The sequence below is a fragment of the Pelophylax lessonae genome (assembly GCF_965119305.1).
Source record: "Pelophylax lessonae genome assembly, chromosome: 5".
Lineage (NCBI taxonomy): Eukaryota > Metazoa > Chordata > Amphibia > Anura > Ranidae > Pelophylax > Pelophylax lessonae.
Genome location: NC_138772.1, coordinates 114749272 through 114771119, shown reverse-complemented (window position 1 = coordinate 114771119; position 21848 = coordinate 114749272).

Here is a 21848-nt window from a genome sequence, read left to right as displayed (position 1 = left end):
CATAAAAGAGCATTAACCCACAGCAACCAATCATCTATCAGATTTTGTTAGTTTAGAGCAGGCAGAGCATTGAAAGATTTATTCTTACTGGTTGCTCATGTCATTAGAGCTAGATCATCCACAAGACAACCAAAGCATGAGCCTAGGGCTGTTGGATGTTTAAGGGGCTCAGCCACAACCTCTATTCTCCTGCAGAAACCACAGATTAATGCAAGTGGTCAAATCTGTGCTCCTGACTATCACTTCACCAGAGAGGATGAACTTGTATGCAGGAGGTAAATAAAAATAAAATATGTATGCAATCAACTAAATAAAAAAGTCTGTGCTGACTCCCCACAATCAAGGGGGAAAGGGAACACCTTATCTGCTCAAAGAAGTACTTGTACAAAAAGAAATCCAGATAAATGGTAAAGTGACGGGAAATGAACGCACTACAATTATCCAAACAAATAAAAGCACTTTCCTATCTAAACAGTAGGGATGGTCAACCAGTTCGGCCCAAGCATGAGTTTGGCCAAACATTTGCCTGTTTGGTCGTTCATCGAACACCCGAGTTTGCAGTGTGTTCGCCAGGTGTTCACCCTGACGAACACCCTGTAATGCACTGAGCACTGCACAGTGCATTCTGCGCCCTGATTGGGTAAAGTTGTGCCCAATCAGGGTGCAGTGTAAGCTAGTTGTTAAGGAGTGGGGCGGGTAAGCCGGCTGCAGTGTCCTTAACAACTGATGAGTCATCAGCTGCCAATGCGTTTCCCCGCTGACAGCTGAATAAAAAAAAAGTGCCGGTTAAAAAAAAAATAAAAAAAACAGCATTGGTGCCCGCCAAAATTAAGAGCCCCCCCACCCCATTGCACTCACCCCCCCATGCTGAAAGCATGTAGCCCGGCATGGGTCAGGAGAGGGGCGCTCGCTCGTCCCCTCCCCTTTTCTTATCTTCCAGGCTGCATGCTCGGATAAGGGTCTGGTATGGATTTGGGGGGGGGGGTCCCCACGCCATTTTTCTTTTATATTTTGGTGTTTTACTATTTTCTCTTTATTTTTTCAATAGCCGGGTGCCAGCAATTGTAACTGCGAGTCATTTTAAATGGGATTTGAGCAGATGCTCCACTTTACAGACACAATTTGGGATGGGCTCCACTTAAAGAGGGTATCCACTTTACGGACAAATAAATGGCTCTTTACACCGATCGGGATGGGCTGTGTCCCGACGGACACCCCGCATCCCCAATTGCCACGCTGCGAGCCCCTGGAGGGTGAAAGAGCAGCTCTCCAGTATGCTATTTAATAACATAGATAACATACTGTTTAATACCATAGATGAGCAAACTACTGTTCAGTGACTCATTTCTAAAGGTTTCCTTATATGAAGATCTGCACATTTTCCTGTGTAAACCAAATGTGAACTTCTACTAGTAATAACATGGAAGTGTTCCCCCTGTATTACTCCCATTCACTGGGACAGTTAAATGTGCTTTTAGATTTTATCTTCAATGTACTCATTAGGGAATGTGGCATTATAAAGCAAACACTTAATACACTACTCTAACAAAAGTATTGGGGCGCCTGCCTTTACACGCACATGAACTTAGCATCCCAGTCTTAGATTTCAATATGTTTATTGATTTTTTGAGAATGAGAAACACACATGGTGTATACAGGTAAAAACCACAGTGGATAGTAATATACAACTTGCAATATTCAACATGGTCAACAGAGAAAATATAGGACTATGGCAAACACAATAAAAAGTAACAGGTCAGTGGCTCTCGTCGTGGGCCAGAGCCATACCAGCCAGACCGGGTCCCACCCTACCCCCTCCAGCGCCCCAGCATCCCAGTCTTAAGCCCCCTACACATGCCACGATTATCGGCCAACCGATCGTCCGACTTTTGTCCAAGTTGTGTTTTGTTGGTTGGAATGTGCCTAGACTGCACACGAATTTTCTCGCCCAACAAAAATCTACTTCAGAAGTGATGTCATGTGTTGGTTTCTTTGTGTTCTTTCTTCACTGAGCATGCCCAGACTTGCTCATTAGATTTTTCCCTGTCGAAATCTGTACTGACTGCACGAAAATCGGCTGTGTTTTGACGGCAGACAAAAATGTTATAGTCTGCACACCAGATTTTTTTCGGGCCGAAAAGTCGGAGTCGGTTGTCGGAAGCATCATGCTAACAAGCCGAAAATCGGCAGATCGAACGTTGGCCGAAAATTCCCTGTCAATTTTCGACGCGTGTGTACGAGGCTTAAGTCTGTTAAGTTCAATATTGAGTTGGCACACCCTTTGCAGCTATAACAGCTTCAACTCTTCTGGGGAGGCTGTCCACAAGGTTTAGGAGAGTGTCTATGGGAGTGTTTGACCATTCTTTCAGAAGCGCATTTGTGAGGTTAGGCACTGATGTGGATGAGAAGGCCTGGCTCATAGTTTCCGCTGTAATTTATCCCAAAGGTGTTCTATCGGGTTGAGTTCAGGCCAGTCCAGTTCTTTCACCCCAAATTCGCTCATTCATATCTTTATGGACCTTGCTTTGTGCACTAGTCCTACTCATGTAATGGAGGAGGAATTAGGGTGTGGGGTTGTTTTTCAGGTGCTGGGCTCGGCCCCTTATTTCCAGTGAAGGGAACTCCTAAGGGCTCAGCATACCAAGACATTTTGGGCAATTTCATGCTCCCAACTTTGTGTTCCAACATGACTGCACATCAGTGCACAAGGCAAGGTCCATAAAGACATGGATGAGCGAGTTTTGGGTGGAGGACTTGACTGGCCTGCACAGAGTCCTGACCTCAACCTCATAGAACACCTTTGGGATGAATTAGAGCCAGGCCTTATCGTCCAACACATGACTCCACAACGGCGCTTCTGTAAGAATGGTCAAACATTCCCATAGACACACTGCTAAACCTTTTGGACAGCCTTCCCAGAAGAGTTGAAGCTGTGCCAACTCAATATTGAACCCTACAGACTGAGACTGGGATGCCATTAAAGTTCATGTGCGTGTAAAGGCAGACGTCCCAATACGTTTGACAATATAGTGTATATTTTTTGCACGTTAATGTGCTACACACATGGGGCTGCCCATTTATTTCAATGGGCTTCTGTACGTGTGAAAAAAGTGGAAAAATAGGTTATGCACCTTTTTGGGAGCATCAGCCTTTATGCGCTGTTTACCTGTGTGTTTTTCTGTGTTCATTGCATGATCACATGTTTTTTTTTATCGCAGAAAGAACCAACAAAAATGCGTATGCACAAAAGCATATAATTATGCCCCTGTTCATGAAGTGCACAAAAACGGGTGACACTCTAATGGACACTTTATTTTTTCTGTGTGAAAAACTGCAATTAAATCAAGCAAAAAGCTTTATGCTCAAAAAAGGTGCATGAGCTACTTTGTGCATTTGTCACTTATAGGAAAACCCATTGAAATGTAGTGTGTCAACAAACAAATGTGTGAATGGTGCCTTAGAGCCCTCCTGCTGCTTCTATGCAGCATTTTAACAACAACAATAATGTTTTAGAAAATCAAGACACCTCTACACCCCCGAGGTACAATAAAGAAAATAACAGATGCTTTCCATGTGTTCATATATTTAATTTAGGCGTTTCACTTATTTTTAAAATCACCTCTGGCCTCATGATATACTAGCTTTTAGAATTCTGTATCTATACTTTGTTTCTGATTCTGATGTTGTATAGTCAGGGGTAAACATGAAAGACAGTATAAGATTTCCGTGTCTGCACTGGTTCTCTCCTGAGGCTCCCGTGAACTGAGCAGTGTATGACTGGCAGCTACAATCAGGCTACTGTGATTGTAGATACCATTTTGGGTCTTTTTTTATAGATTACCCACAGGAATCAGTAAATTCTTTAAAGCATGAGAAGCTACGGAGATATAGCAACATGGCTAGATTTTTAGTGATGTGCCCTTACATTCTACAATTTCTATAATGTTCTCAATACAACAGTGTTCCATATAATTTGTGTAAAAGAAAAATATGTAATCTTAAATTCATAAAATAGTAATTCTATCTCTACAAGCTATACAAAATGTGTGCAGCGCTAATACTAATATTATGTACACAATAATAATGTGATAAGCACAATGTGCTAAAACAGTGAACCAAAACAATAATCCAAATGTAAATAGTCCATAATCCAGAAAGTGGGGTAAAGCTTCCGTGATATGTGCTGAGTGTCAAAACACTCAACAGACTTATAAAGAAAATGCCATATATTAATGTGCCTTGTATTCAATCCAACGGAGAGCTGGAAGTTTGACCTGGCCTGTAGAGCCAATCCTTCAATCACCGTGCACTGGATGCACTGCATAAAACGCAAGTGTCCTAGGCAATAGAGTTGGCTCAGCCCCTCCTCTCTGTTGTGGAAAGGAGACACCCCTTCACGCTCTCGCTGGTTCCGGTGTGTCGTTAATCCTTCCGCAGTGTCAGGTTTCCTCTTGGAGCAGTCCTGGTTTATTGCAGTGCATCCAGCGCATGGCCAAGGAGGCCGTCACTGTGTCTATGCCGGCTTCCCTATCCCGGATGCATCTTGCTCCTCCACACTTCCTGACTATAGCTTTCGCTCAACCAATTTATACTACATATATATAGCAGGTTCATTATGGGTTGGATTGAGATCCACCTGTAAACCATGCTAACGTTCCTCTGGTGCAATAACTGATCCTATGTAAGTACTTACTATTAATATGTATTATTTGGGCAATATATTCATGCTGACAGCCTTACTGGCTTACCAGACATGGATCCTTTATCCTCCCTTCCCTACTCCTTTTTGTGTGGAAGTTTCTCTAAATGAGAAAAGACATTTGTCCTCATCCATTATACTTTATGCACTACACTTATACCTTTTGCAGATGGCCCTGGGAAGTCCTTGATGTGAAGGGGCACACGCTACTCAAGTGTTTTCTTTTGTTACTGAGCAATAACATACAATGTGAGTATATGCTTCTCATGATTTTATGAATATAACTATGGATTGTTATATGTGATCTAAATATGATGTACAATAACACATTCATTTATTGTTATTTGTAGAATAATATAGTGTCCTCATCCTATTCCCCAGTGAAGAAGAAATGTTTTTATTCCGAAACATGTTGGGATTGTTGTGAACATTACTACCTTGCATGTCTCCTACTTTTGAGACCCAGTTGGGTTCCGTCTTCAATGGATGATATTTAGCACTACAGATTGTATTATTTACTCATTGTTCTTAATTATACTGTGATGTTTATCACCATTTTATGGTTTTGTACCCAATAGACTTTTTTACTTTCATACTCTGGTTGCTGCTTTCAAAGTCCCTGGGAGAGGGGGGTCCTCTCTTTGTTTCTACATTTCTAGGGATGTGGCAGTGACTCTTTGACTCTTTTTTTCTACACTACATTTGGAAATTTTCTTATTGCTTATTGCGGTGATTGAGGGATTGGCTCCACAGGCCAGGTGAGACTTCCCCTGATGTTAACTCCTTCCCAGCCAGTGTCAAACGTGCATATTTTTTAGCACTGATTACTATTAGTGTCATTGGTTCCCAAAAAGTGTCAAAAGTGCTTGACTGTCCACCGCAATATCGCAGTCCCGCTGTAAGTCATTGATCACCACCATTATTAGTAGAAAAAAAAAAAAAAGATGAAAATATCCAATAGTTTGTAGATGGTATCACTTTTGCGCAAACCCATCAATATATGCTTATTGAGATTTTTTTTTACCAAAAATATGTAGCAGAATAATTATCCACTTCTCCCTGGGTGGACGTCCGTAAACTTTGCATTAGTGTACCGGGATGATGCCTTTAGCTAGAGGCATCATCCCGGTACCGTGGTTTAGAGCCGACGGTTGGCTTTCCGTTGGTACCGACCGATGAGGCTCGGGAGCCGCTCGATCGCTACCTGGGGGGGGCGGGAGGGGACATCCTCCCCCTCCCGCCGCCTTCCGTGGCTTTTACCGGGGCTCCCGTCCCACCGGGAGCCCCCCGAGCACCCAGCCGGCACGTCCGCCGGCTGGATGGAGTCCCGATCAATGCTTCCGATGTCTCAGATTTTTTTAAAAAAAAACTGTAATAAAGTTTAAAAAATAAATAAATAAATGGGAAAAAAAAAAATTTAGCCACCCCCGTCACCGTTAGCTCGCGCACAAAAAAAACGTATACGGAAGTCGAGCCGCAAATGAAATCGCTGTTCAAACCACACATGTGAGGTATCGCAGCAATCGCCAGAGCGTGAGCAATAATTTAAAAAAAAGAACTACACTCTAACTCTAAACTAGTAACCGTTAAATAAATTTAAAGTGTCGCCTATTGAGATCTCTATTGACCGTAGTTTGTCGCCATCCCATGGGGGGGGGGGCGCGCAATTTTAAACCGTAACATGTTGGGTATCTATTTACTCGGCGTGACATCATCTTTCACAATATACAAAAAAATGGGCTAACTTTACTGTTTAGTATTTTTTAAATGCAGTGAAATGTGATTTTTCAAAATTTTTCCAAAAAAATGGCGTTTTAAAGACCGCTGCGCAGATACTGCGTGACAAAAAATATTGCAATGACCGACATTTTATTCTCCAGAGTCTTTGCTAAAAATATATATATAATGTTTGGGGGTTCTAAGTAGTTTTCTAGGAAAAAATACTGATTTTAACTTGTGAACAAAAAGTGTCTGAAATAGGGCTGGGGCTTAAGTGGTTATTGGCCTAAATTTATGAAGAATTTGGATTTTTTTATTGGATGTGTTTTATCCACTTTAAGACCGGGCCTATTTTTGACACTTGGTGTTTATAAGCTAAAATCATTTTTTTTTGCTAGAAAACTACTTAGAACCCCCAAACATCATATATATATATATATATATATATATATATACATATATATATATTCTTAGCAGAGACCCCAGAAAATAAAATGGAGATCGTTGCAATATTTTTTATCACACCGTATTTGCACAGCGGTCTTCCAAACGCAATTTTTTTTGAAAAGAATTGACTTTTTTTAATTAAAAAATAAGAAAACAGTAAAGTTAGCCCAATTTTTTTCCAAATTGTGAAAGATAATGTTACACCAAGTAAATAGATACCCATCATGCTTCCAAATTGTGCACACTCGCGGAATGGCAACAAATTTTGGTACTTAAAAATCCCCATAGAGACATTTTAAAAATTTCTACAGGTTACCAGCTTAGATTTACAGAGGAGGTCTAGGGCTCAAATTATTGCTCTCGCTCTATCGATCATGGCGATACCTCACATGTGTAGTTTGAACACCGCTTACATATGTGGGCGGGACTTCCATATGCGTTCGCTTCTGCTTATTTTATTTATTATTTTTTATTTTTTCACAGTTTTTTGTAAAACAAAGTTTTGATCATTTTTATTCCTATTACAAGGAATGTAAACATCCCTTGTAATAGAAATAGGCATGACAGGTCCTCTTTATTGTGAGATCTGGGGTCAAAAAGACCTCAGACCTCACAATTACACTAAAAAAGAAAAAAAAAAAAGTTGAAAAAAATCGGCCCTTTAAACCGGTTGCTAGGCAACAATGTTTGACGTCGCTCCGGGCCTCCAAGGCCATAGAGTCGAGTGAGGGCCATCTTGCCCTCACTCGACTTCCTTTCTCTGAGGATCCGGGACCGGATTGTTTTCCCCGCTGCCAGCGGGTCTGGTAAGTGGGGAAAATGGCCGGGACGCGGCGGGAGGGGGGGGGCACATCTTCCACCGCAACGTAAGGGTGATCCCGTGGTGAATCCGCGCTGGGACCACCCTTATCTGAAAGCCGATTGTGCGCCATTTTCAAAAATACCGGGGTTATGGCAGCTATCTGCTGCCATAACCCCGGTATTTAGCGCCAAAGGACTGACGTAAATCGACGGTGGGCGGTCAGTAAGTGGTTAAAGCAGAAAGTAAAAAAAAATATATATATTTTCCAATTGTCGGTCTTTCTTTGTTTATGGCGCAAAAAATAAAAACCGCAGAGGTGATCAAATACCACCAAAAGAAAGCTCTACAGTATTTGTGGCAAAAAAAGACATACATTTTATTTGGCTACAGCGTCGCACAACCATGCATTTGTTAGTTAAAGTGACACAGTGCTGCATAGCAAAAAATGGCCTGGCCATGAAGGGGGTAAACCTTCTGGAACTAATGTGGGTAAACTTGGACAGCAAGTGAACAACATTTTTTTTTTTTTTTTTGTATCTCCTCTTTGATACAGGTTCGTCACACTTTGATATGCTATTCTTCTTCAGTTTTGTGTTCATTCTGACATTCACTTTCTCTGTTAGTATCTTATATGTTAGTATTGGTAATTGGCTAACACAAATTGATGTGCTTTTCCATGTGGCCTGCGCTGCTACTATAAAAAAAGTAATCATCTGTGTAATGTGATCCATTTATGTTTAACACAATAAACTTGGACGGCATGTGGACAACAGTGTTTTCTGTCTCCTCTTTGATGTAGATTCTGCAGGCTGCATCTTTGTCATACCTTGCATTTAGATCACTGCTAATCCTGTAACATTGGGTGGCTCCATCTGGCATTTGTGCAATCACAATGCAACAGGTGACAGAGAAGAGAAGCGGCTAGTACAGTAAGGGTCCTTTCACAGTGGCAGTCCGCTCGGCAGACTCCACTTTGCTCAGCGGAGGATCGCTCCACTGATCCCTGCTGAGCAGGTGGATGACAGGTCCAACTCTGTTAACAGTGCAGAGCTGAGAAGGACAAAGTCCTGCTCTCCCCTATGGGGAAATTGGGCGGTCTGTTTTCACCCGATTTTATCCTATCTGATCCAAATGGAAAGAAATGTCACCATCCTCCTGGCTTTGGCGCACAGGATTGGATCGGGGTGAATGGAGGGTCCGATCAGGTCCCCCTGAAAAACTGACAGGTGGAACTGATCGGACCGCCCATGTGAAAGGACCCTAAAGTGACTTCAGGGAGGCTGAACATAACACAAAATGGTTGATCCAACAACAGTAAAGAAACTGCAGTGGCTAATTCAGAAACTATTGCACGCATTGTCTAAGAGTCAGCTGCACTTGCTGGCTATCTTGATGCAGGAAAAAGAAAGTGAAGCGATTCTTTACTCCACAGGTTCAATTCAGATGGAGTTCTGTGATTACATCATGTAACACCTGCAGGGAGAAGAAGTATGCAATGCAGAGGAAAGAGGTATGACATACCTTCTCCAGGTAAAAGAACAGGTTTTGTCTTTGATAGGTGAAAGCAGCTATGAAAATCCTCATATAAGTGAGTGATTGTGTGGACCATCTCCCAGAGAGAAAAGACCATCGCAACTGACAGAAGGTGGGCTCATCTTAAGGAACATGGCAGCATACCTGCCAAGAAAGGAGTTTAAAATTTATGTTGGGAAAATTTTAGACAAGGGAATTTTAGAAAAAAATATGTTTTTCTTGGTTTCTGTTATAAAATTCTGCAAATAAGTGATTTTTCTTCATAAATTCTAACAAAAATTTATATTGCTACATTTTGTTTGGGTAAAAAAAAAACAAATCAATGTATATTATTTAGTCTGTGTGAAAGTTATAGAGTCTACCAGCTATGGTGCCAATTACTGAGAATGATTTACACCTGAAGTACTGATGGTTTTCATTTCACAGATCTAAATTCTGGAGGGCTTAACATGCCAAGACAGAACACATACCCCTCATATGACCCCTTTTTGGAAAGTAGACAGTTCAAGGTATTTATTAAGAGGCATGGCAAGGTTTTTGAAGCTAAATTTTTTCCCACAATTCTTTGGAAAATGAAGAAATAAAATAATATTTTTTTCACAAAAATGTCATAATAACAAGTTATTTCTCACACAGGGCATAGGCATACTTGCAACTACGCCCCAAAACACATTCTGGTACGCCTCTTGAGTATAGCGATATCTCATGTGTGAGAGTTTTTCACAGCCTAGCCATGAGAGGCCCAACATCCAAGGAGTACCTTCAGGAGTTATCCACTTTAAGACCAAGCCTTCTTCTGACACTTTTTGTTTACAAGCGGTTTTTAGAACGCAATTTTACACACTAACGCATAAATATACTTTAATGCATTTCAATGCACACAACGACAATATAATAGTCACATTTTTGGTAAAATATAAAATATGGTATTCTGCCAGGTAAATAGATACCAAACATATCACGCTTTAAAATTGTGCACGCATGTGAAATGGTGCCAAACTTCAGTATTTATTTATAAGCCTTTATTGGTTACCAGTTTAGAGTTACACAGGGGGTCTGGAACTAGAATTATTGCTCTCGCTCTGACGTTTGTGGTGATACCTCATATGTGTGGTGTGGTCCCTGTTTACATATACGCGCGGGACCAACGTGTGCATTCGCATATGCACGTGAGCACGGGCGCTTTAAACTTATTTATTTGTTGGTGGGACGCTGACAGATGTTTTTGTGCACTTGTACACTGACAGATGTTTTTGTGCACTTGTACACTGTGGCAGAAGTTGATCGTCCACCGGCAGACACTGACAGATGTTGATGTTGCAATGGAACACTATTGCAGATGTTTGTGCACTGGTACAGATGTTGATAGGACACTGTTACACTTTGACAGATGTTTTGAGCACTGGGACATTGGTAGAGATGTTCATAGGACACTGGTACAGATGTTCAGGGGACAATTGGGCAGGGCAGAGACAGTGGTGCATGGTGTACTGTGAGGGATGGCTGCAGTCTGTGTGATATCTGTTTAACTGAACAATAAAATCATCAGTTACACAGAAAGCTGTCACAGAGGCTGGAACATCTCCTGCTCCCTCCTCTCACTGAGCTTAGTGGGGAGAGCTGACACAGATACACATGTTTACATTGTTTTATGGCTATGATTGGACACAGCGATCACAGTACCCATCTCCCGATCTGTTATGGTCTGTGTCCGAAGGACACAACCATCACAGGATCGCACTGCTGCGCGGCCTCGGGGCCACACACAGGCACCCATTCTGAGGAACGTACATGTATGTCTACTCAGAACGAGGAAGCTCTCACCTGGCCGTTTATGTACATTGGCCGGGTGGGAGGTGGTTAAAAAGATGCTAATTAATACGGAGGATCTTTCTGTAACAGAGCTTAAAAGGTTTTTACACTCACACCTTTAGGATAGAAGCAGCACTTATCTGTTTCAGGAACTGATAAATGCAAAGCAACATGATAAAGAAACTCTGCAGCAGTTTGTTTACAGGATCATTGGATTGAAGCAAAAAGTACTGTTGTCATCTGAACAAGTGGATGCTGCTATTGTTTATGATAAGAACCTGATACAAGGAATATTTCTTCAAACATTATACCAGAGGTTAAGTAAAATATATAGTAATATTCAAAGAGATATCAAACCATATATTTCAGACTTATTAGTCAGTTACAATTCCATTCTAGGGAAAGCTACCAAAGCAGCCCGAGTAGAAGCAGAGAAGGAAGTCAGAAAGTGGCACTGTTAGGTTCAAATTAGCCATGACACATGTCACACAGGCACAGGAAATAGGAGAGGTTATAGACTATGGCAAAATAACTCATTCTTCACTTGTAGAAATAACTGTGCAGGTTATTGCCCTCGCAAAAAATGTGCAATCCTTAATGCAGGCAAGTGCAGTGAGGAAGTGTGAAGATGGTCCAGCAAAGTGGTCAGATAATAAAAGCAGGGATATGTAGAGCTGTAAACCATGTGTGAACAAAATGTAGGCATTGCTTTAACTGTGGACAAAAAGGTTAAATGGCACGAGGGTGCATAAAAAGAGAAAAGCTGCCCGGAAACAAGGAATGGTCAAAGGTGCAGGACAACCAGTGACCAGCTATGATAAAAAGTCCCAAGTCACTGCAGAACCTACAGAAAGCCTTCACTCACCTTGTCAATGTGAGTCAAAAAATGTAGCCAGACTAATAGGGAGTAACCTTGTAATTTAGGAGGGGTACCCAGAAAAGTACTAATTGACACGGGTTCCCAAGTAAGCATTGTGGTTGCAAGCTAGGTTAAACAACACCAGAAACAAACTGCAATTCAGCCACTTGACAAACTGTTAGGAAAAGATAGCAAGGTAACCATCACAACAGCAAATGGTTCTGTTGTTCCTTTTTTGATGGGTGGGTGAAATTGGAACTAAAACTTGAAAATCAAAGTGGAAATAGGGTAAAAGTCCTTGTCCCAATGCTAGTTAGACAGACTTGTATTGCCACTCCATTTCTAGGGTTCATTGCAATTGAAGAACTGATAAGAACATTCTGACAGTTCAAACCCTGATGATAATGACATGACAATGCAATTGAGTGAAACAATGTGTATAAAAAATGTAAAGCAAATGCATTAGCAAGCCTTGTGATGTCTTCTTTAACCACTTCCAGACTGCCCACCGCATATACTGTATACTGTGGCAGGGCGGCCCGGCTGTGCAAAATCACCTACATGTACGTGATTTTGTGCACGCAATCTGGGGCACGATGGCCGCTGGGACCCGTGGAACGTTTAGAGGAAAGACAGAATGGCGGTCTGCCTATGTAAACAAGGCAGACCGCTGTTCTGTCAGGAAGTAAAAGAGAGATCTTGCTTTTTAAGCTAAGCAAAAACACTGATCTCTCTTTTCGTTTTCGTCCAGTGCATACACTCCATTTGACTTATACAAACAGCCCTCTGGTGCCTCCACCTGGTTCTAGAATGTAGGAGAATGTTCTGGAAGCTGGAGAGCGGAGGCTAGGAGGTACAGTTCTGCATATTTGGGGGGTCCTAAGCCAATCTCCAATAGGTGGGACTGGCAGGGGACTAAGTGAGTCCTTAAATATGGATGAGTTAAATATGAGAAGTTGAAAGGAGGCTTTCCTGAGAGGCAGCAAGGAGGACAGTGTGAGTACTACACCATGGTGCATGGATCCACAAGGGGAGAGCCTGCCACATGCAGGTCTCTCTTGAAGACAGCTGTGTGCTTATGTCTTCTTTAACCTTGCCATGGGAGATTTCCAGTGAGCCAGTAAGTTAGACTGGTGAAGAAGCAGCCAGGTGAGCACCTCCAATGTCCGTGATTACCTGTCATTGGTGGAACCGGGACACTATGCAGATTTTGCATTTCAGCAGATATATACTTAATGTGAGTTATAAAATTTTTAATAAACTGCCCACTAGATGGCACTTTCCTTTCTATACACACACACACACACACACGAGCGGTGGGTGAAATCGAATGCAATTCAGACAGGAATTGCACCACATTCCTATTCAAATGACATGTGATTCTTTGCAGTGCAGTATGCGCCAAATAATTTTGTATTGATGCAAATCAGTACAACCCTACTTGATTGATTGGGAATACTTAAAGGAGAAGTATAAACAAACTTTTTGGCCCTACTTCTCCTTTAGATCACAGGAGTGCAATTCATTCTGCACTCCTGTGACCCATTTTCAGCTGACAATGGGCTAAAGTCTGCTGATGGCTGATGTCACTTAGCTGGTCCAGGCTAAGGATCGATCCCAACTTTACAGTCGGGATCTACCCAGATGCCTGGACTGGCAGCTGACTTCACCTCTCAGTGAACCGCTGAGAACATGAGCCAGCCGCTCCTGCCCTTTCACAGCCCAGCGCTACAGTGAGTGCTGGAGGGGTGGAGCAGAGGGTCGGTGACTGTCAGTCTTTGCTCACTGAAGACTGAGAACCGACCGTTCTATGATCTTTGATTTATTCTCAGTCTTAGAATCAGCGGGGACAGATGCAACATCAGACTGTTGCTACATCCACATAGGTGAGTGCCTTTACGGGGGAGTGGGCCCCCTCCAGGCACACCTGCCCTTGTTTTTTTCCACTGCTATATATGCTCCAACTTGGAGAAGTACAAAACTATAGAGTTAAGAAAGCAGTATACAGAGGATCCTTGATGTGGGCACTGCAGCTTCCCCATACGGTATATTTGCAAATTTGCAAATGTGTACAATGAAACCCTCTGTTTTTAATGTGAATTGTCTGCCTGTATGATGTATACAACCTACAATGGCAAAACTAATGGAAATGGCAAGTGGAAAAAAAAGAAAAAATGATGTTTAAATGTACGGCAACTGACAGCATCAGTGCTTTATTTCTGTTTGCAAACAAACAGCTAGGGATTCCCTTCTTCTATACCGGACCCTTATCCTGTTCGAGTTTTGAATGGCAATTGCATGGTCATGCACCACTGTAACCATATGACATTTTTATAATTTTTGAGACAGATAGAGCTTTATTCTGGTGGTATTTATTTATTCATCCCTGGTTTATTTATTCAACACAGCAAAACAAAACAAGAAAAGACCGAAAATAAAAAAAAAAGTTTTCCTTAGTTTCCGTTATAACATTTTGCAAATAAGTAATTTTTCTTCTTCACTGATGTGTGCTGATGAGGCTGCACTGATGGGCACTAATGAGCACTGATGAGGCTGCACTGATGTGCACTGATGAGGCTGCACTGTTGGGCACTGATAAGGCTGCACTGATGTGTCATGGGCACTGATCTGGCTGAACTGATGGGCGCTGATAAGACTGCACTAATGGGCACTGATTAGCTGCACTGATGGGCAATCATGAGGTGGCACTGATGGGAGCTCACCAGGCTGCACTGATGGGCACTAATAGGTGGCACTGATGTGCACTGATAGGCGGTACTGATTGGCACTGATAAGCTGCACTGATGGGCACTGATTGGCATTGATGGTCAGTGCCCGATTATCAGTGTAAACAGTGTGCTGACAGCCTTGCCAGTTATTGGCACTCCTTTCCTTATGCCGATAACTGTCAAGTCTGTTTACATCAAATCAGCTGTGACAAGATTGGCTGCGATTGGCCCTTTACTCTGATCTGTGATCAGCTGTGTCCGAAGGACACAACGGTCACTGAACATGCCCAATGTGTGACCCAGGGGGCACACAGGGGGTGGGGGTTCAGGGAAGATGTCTATGGATGCTGTATGGTGCTGTAGCCATCTTTTGGCAATAGCGCAATACTAAAGTGGTTAAATGAGGACCACACACAAAAAAATTAAAAGGGGTTCCCCCCATAATTAATGCCTTCAGGTTTGGTATGGTTTCAAGGGGGAACTGCACACATAAATCAAGAAAAAGAAAGCATGGGGTCACTCCAAAAATCCACACATGCAGCTTGGCAGAGGACAGCTAAGTATAAATAAAGGGTGGGGTTGGCTGGGTGATGTAATTGAACTAAAATGGACATTACTATATTTGATAAATTACATCATGGTAATCCCTTTCATATACAGCAGGGATCTCCAAACTACGGCCCTCCAGCTGAACTACATGTAAAACTCTGATATTCACAGACATGAATGGGCATGATGGGAATTGTAGTAACAACTGGAGGGCCGTAGTTTGGAGACCCCTGAAATACAGTACTGTATAAGAGATAAGGAGGGCAGGTGTCATATATAGTAGCTGGAGGGAAACGTAATGCTATATATGATGTTTGGCTCCTGCCAAACATGCTGAAGATTTAGTTTTATTATCTAGCTGCAACAAGCAGTCATTTTATTGGCGCCAGCTTTAATCTACAGAACTCACAAAATGGATGGCACCTTGATTATGAGGTTAAGAAAAGTAGGTATATAGAGAAAAGATTTTATACTTGGAAAAAAAAAGAAATACTCCTTTTCTTTTCAAAACACAGTATTTATTAGTTAAATTCTGAAATATGCTAATTCTAAAAAATAAAATAACAATAGAAATTTCTTACTAAATGTTGTTCATTAGCTCATTAAGAAATTCCCAACTAAGGCCCCTTTCACACAGGCGGACCGTTCAGATCCACCTGTCCGTTTTTTTGGCGGATCTGAACGGTCCCCGCATGCATTCCTATGGGGCATCGGATGTCAGCGGAGACATGTCCGCTGACATCCGACCCAATCCGATCCGTCAAATCTGGACGGATGGAAACCCTATTTTCCATCCGTCCAGCGGATCAGATCGGATGGGATCGGGTGAGAACGGACTGACGGTCCGTTGACATCCGATTTCCCCCATAGAGATACATGGGGAACTGTCAGCTGTGTCTCCGCACACAGCGCGGAGACACAGCTGTCCTCCTGCTGCTCAGCGGGGGATCGGCGGCTCGATCCCCCGCTGAGAAAAACGGACTCCGTCCAACGGACGGAGTGTGTGAAAGGAGCCTCAGGCTTGGTTCACACTTATGCATTTTTTAGTGTGTTTTCACTTTTGCAGAAATGCACTACCGTCCATTGAACATGGTTTTCTATGGGTCACCTTCACATCTGTGCATTTTATGGATAGGGTGAGGGACTTTTTTCTGGTTTTTGGTTCCATAGATTTCAATGGATCAAAAAAGTATTGAAAAACGCAAAATGCACCTGGAATATGCAAACTGCAAACTGCATAAGTGTAAAAAAGGCCTAAAACGGTACAGGGAAGATTTCCTACAACAGGCTGCATGTTATTTGACCTCAAGCTCTGTGTTGTGAGTAAAAAAGTCAAGCAAAGAGAGAAACAGGAGAAGAGGATTCTAGAAAATACTGATTAAACTGTAAGCTTGTGTTCACACTATTGTGAACACAGACATCGCATGTGATTCGCACTGCATTGCTGTGCAGATCACATACAATGTCTGTGCAGTGCAAATTCAGCCATACACGCATCCCACTCGTGCGAAAATGCTGCATGAACATTTTTTTATTTATTTTTTTGCTGCATTGGAATCAGAGCCATGGGTTCATGATGGGTTTTTGTATGTGTGTGTTTTTTGGGATATTATATATTTATGCACTGTCACTTTAAATCTTTGTTACTTTTTTCACTGTATATCACAAAAAAAAAAAAAAAAAGAAATAGAGGCTAATTGGGGGGGGGGGGGGGGCACACAAATTGGTCTTGGGTAGTTGAGAGGTGCCCTCAGGAGCAAAGGTAAAGCCCATTGCACCTTTAGGCCTTGTTCACGCAGGCGTACTTAAAGTGAAATGTCACCTAAATAGGAAAGCTCTGCCCATCCTTCTCCTCACCTCCTCCTCCCTTCTTACTCCTTTTTGGAGTGGGTACCTGTGTGTGATCGGTACTCGTTCCCACTTCTGCTCTACTCACCAATTGCCCACCCCCCCCCCCCCACTTTGGGACACATCATATGTCCCAGGCGACTGAAGGTCCATTCAAAAAGAGGAGAGCAGCTCACACATGTGCAGTGGGGAGCCAGATGTGAGCCAGCAGGAAGTCAAAGCAGGCTTCCCACAAGCAAGACAGGGGGCCCCAGGGACCCAAAGACGGCAAAGAACTGGCCCAGGTGATGACAGCCCTGGATTCCTGGACTAGTAAGTGTGTGTTTATTAAAAGCCAGGAGCTACAAATACTGTACTTTTCATTTTTGTACAAATATCAAAGTCCTTTAAACGTACATGCGTGTGAAGGGGCTCGTTTGCCCACAGGTGTTCTGTGCATCCATGTTCAGGCAGTCCCATTCATGTATGTTGGGATGCAGCAGCTGCATGGACAAAGCCATGCTCCCAATTTGACATCTGTGTGGCAATGAAGCCAACCGTCCGTATTTTTTACTGACAGCCAGTTAAAACAGGCACTTTCCTTCTGCCAGTAAATGCCAGTGACAGGAAAAGGTTGCCAGTAAAAGATAGAGCTGTGACGCTCGGCTCGCCGGCCAAGATCATCTGAGTACCTATATGGAAGGAATCTGATAAAACACAAAATTAGATGACAATATGCAATTAGCAATGTGATTTAAGGTAGATATTAAAGCAAAAACCATATTTATTTCATTTTCGATAAAGTAAGTAGTTCAGGGACAGGACTCAGAAGGGCAAGCTAGAAGCTTGAATGGAAGCCTGCAGAACACCTTCTAGCTTAGCCCCGAGAGAGTGAGGAGGTTTCCACCATCCCTGCATTACCATATTCATGCTAAATGGGATTATTGCTCACTGATTGTTCATTGCTATATTTAGTGATTTTTAGGTTCAAGTGGTGGTGAGTGGGTGCCACCATCCCTGCACTACTGGAATTTGTGATACAAGTCATCTAATATTGTGTTTTATCAGATTCCTTCCACATATGTTTTGTTTGTAGTAGCAGCATAGTGTTTCAGATCTTTTTCCCCTAAGCGCATAGGGTTACTCAACATTTCTCTATTTTAAGAGTTATTGTGGGTATCTGTTTCATCTGAGTACCTGGTACAGCTTGTTTGGGCGGTGCTGGTGGGTGGCGGATCTGGTGGAGGCGGTGCCTGTGCTTGTTGTGTGATGTCATGGTGCAAGGGAGTCAAGGGGAGTGGCCGGAGCGTAGTTTGGGGGTCTTCGGGATGGGAGCAAGGCAAGTTGGGAGTGGGTCAGTGCTGTTTGGACTGGAGTGGACTGAGGGACCATCTGGTGTGGAGAGAGACTGTCACTGTGACTCGGGAGGGGATGTATTGTGTCGGTCATAAAAGTCAGTTTCATGCAGAGATGTATAGTAACGAAGTAGAACTACTTAAGTACTGTACTTAAGTACCGAAATGCGGTATCTGTACTTTCCTAGAGTAGAATTTTTTTTCTCCTACTTCTACTTTTACTTCACTACATTTTTTCGATGATTTCGATACTTCTACTCAAGTATTTTTTTTTTGTGCTGCATAGTTACTCGTTACTTTTAAAAAAATTACCACTGCCAAAACAGTAGATGGCAGGTTGCATAAAGCTCAAAAAAATGTGTATAATGTCATTTGTAAATCAGCGCATACGAAAATAAAGGCTGTGTATAATAAAAGCTGCTATACCAAATCTTTCCAATAAAAAGAAAATATGAAACAAACAAATAAATGGTGCTACAGCGCTTAAAGTGCATCAAGAAACTACTAACAAACACAGGTTAATCATTTGAATAAATCATTTGAAATAATAAAAACAATATGATGTTCAAACTTTTGACTTCTTTCTTTAATAACTACATAACACAGTACTTGTACTTCTACTTTCAGTACTTGAGTAGAATTTTTTTTTCAAAACTACTGGTACTTTTTACTTTTAGTACTTAAGTAGCAAATTTTTTGAAAAAACTACTTGCAATACTTAAGTAAAAAAAATGTTGAATACTTTAGTACTTCTACTTAAGTAACTTTTTCTGCGAGCACTTCCACTTCTACTCAAGTCACTTTTTGATCGAGCACTTGTACTTTTACTCAAGTAGAAATTTGGAGTACTTTATACAAGTCTGGTTTCATGTGTGTGCCTGGCTATTCTAATTTCTTGCCCTTCTGAGTCATGTCCCTGAGCTACTTACTTACTCTATCCAAAATGAAATAAATATGGTTTTTGCTTTAATATCTACCTTAAATCACATTGCTAATTGCATATTGTACTTGATTGTAGCCTAAATACTGAAATTTGCATTTAAAACTAATTTTGTAACTTTTGGAAATGCTACTAAAAACTTGGCTGTGCCAGTAAATTTTGGGTGTCATGTCAGTAAATGTAAATCTGGTAGGTTGGCAACACTGCTGTATGGACAAGGGTGCAGATGTGAGCTGTGGACAAGGGTGCAGAGGTGAGCTGTGGACAAGGTGTGCAGAGGTGAGCCCTGGATGTGGGTGCAGAGCTTAGCCTCATATAATTGACCACTGCACTCTGTAGGCTAAGCTGTACATGACAGACTCCTGACCACTGCAGTGTGTACATTATAAACTTTGGACTCCTGCACTCTATATGCTATATTGTAATTACATACTCCTGGCTAAAGTGTTTATCGTCTCATCAGATGCTGGTTATGTACACCTAACAATTTTATTGAAGTTCTTCTTTAAGCTTCCTTAATGCTCTGACAAAGTTTCTGCTTTCTGTGCCGGTTCACATTGGTGCGATGTGGGAATCCTGCAAATCCACTGCAGGTTCTTGCATCGCACCCGACCCGCAGGCAGTTCACACTGCCATATGCGAACTGCTGGGAGTGTCAATACAGAGTTAATGACACCGCCAGATTAGTTTGCATATTGCAATGCAAACTGTCAGTTCGGACAGGAATCGGATCGCATAGGTGTGAACACCCAAGCGATCCGATTCTGGACCAAAAAAAGGGTCCTGCACGACTTTGGACTGAATGCGATTTGAATTCAGCCATGCAATCTGCATGGCTGAATTCACATCGCACAAACATCGCATGTGATTTACATATCAGTGCGGTGCGAATTGCATGCAATGCCTTACAGCGCATATGTGTGAACCGGCACTCTGTCTATGTTTCCTGTACTAAAAAGCACATGAAGTGAGAGAGTTCAATATTTCAGTTTGTTGTGCTGAGCTTTAGTTGTGTCTGTAAGACTTTTGCCCAAGGCACTGTAATTAACCTCTTTAACATCAGGCTATTTCATCGCTAACCTGCCATTTTTCAGATTTCAGCACTGTCACACTTTGAATAACACTTACTCAGACATGCAACACTGTACCCAAATTATGTTTTACATCATTTTTGGGACAGACAGATCTTTCTTTAGGTGGCATTTAATCACCACTGGATTTGTTTTTTGTTTTTGCTACATAAAGGAAAAATGTTCAGAAAATGTGTGTGTGTGTTTTCTTTGTTTTTGTTATAAAATTTTGCAAATAAATTATCTTTCTTTATAAATGTAGCCCAACATGTATTCTGTTACATTTTAATGATAAAAAGAACCCAAATCAGTGTACATTATTTAGTCTGTGTGAGACTGTAAAGTGGGGTACACACTAGTAGAAAATCTGCCGAAAATTCCCGTCCGAGGTAAAATCATCCGATTTTCGCCTAGTATGTACACAACTTTCAGCAGCCGATGCCGACATTTTCAACTAAAAAAACCGGACGACCGTGTATGCAATACGTCCGTGAAAAATCGGATACAAAAGACCGCGCATGATCTGAAGTTGCTGACAACCCGGAAGACTAGGAACAAATGTGCCAAAAAAAAGAAAAATCGGACTAGAAATTTTGTGAACATTTATGCACTGTCAACTAAAAATGGTAATGAACGCTGAGAAGACAGAGAAAAATCGGAGGATATTTCGTCCGATTTCCATCAAGTGTGTACGGCCCTTATAGAGTCTACAAACTATGGTATATATTTGAAAGTTGATCAGTCCTCATGTATTAACTACCATCTAATTGGCCCTAAAATTAGGACAGTACAAATACCCCCAAAATAACCCCTTTTTGGAAAGTAGACTGACCAAGGTATTTAATTAGGGGCATGGTGAGTTTTTTTACATTTTTGTCACACTTTTTGGAAAATGAAAAAATAAATAAAATTTTTTTTTACAAAGCTATTTTCACACACAGCATAGATATATTTACATTGACACCCCAAAACACATTCTGCTACGTATCCCAAGTATGGGGATACCACATGTGTGAGACTTTTTCACAGCGTAAACACATAAAAAGCCCAAAATTTATGGAGTACCTTTGGGCTTTCAAGGAGCATACGTTTTGTGTCCAATTCCCTGATTACCTATCATATTTCTTGAGTCCCTGAAGTGCCAGGACAGGAGAAACAGCCAAAAATTACTAAATTTTGGAAGCAAACACATAAATATATAGACACATAGAAAAGTGACAGAAGACAAAAGACAAAGTAGTCCATCAAGTCTGCCTGTATTGTTTTTTCTATTTCTACTTTTTTTTTTTGGAGGGGGGTATTTTTAATTTTTTTTTCGTTAACGTTTTTATCTAAGTTTTTCCTAAGCATCAACTACCCTTTCAGTAAGACAATACTTTCTAAGATTAGGTTTAAACTTTCCTCCAGTTAGTTTGAGGTCACGTCCCCATGTTCTTGATCTTGGTTTCATATTGAAAATACTGCCCTCTTGAACCCTATTCACCCCCTTGATGTATTTAAAGGCTCA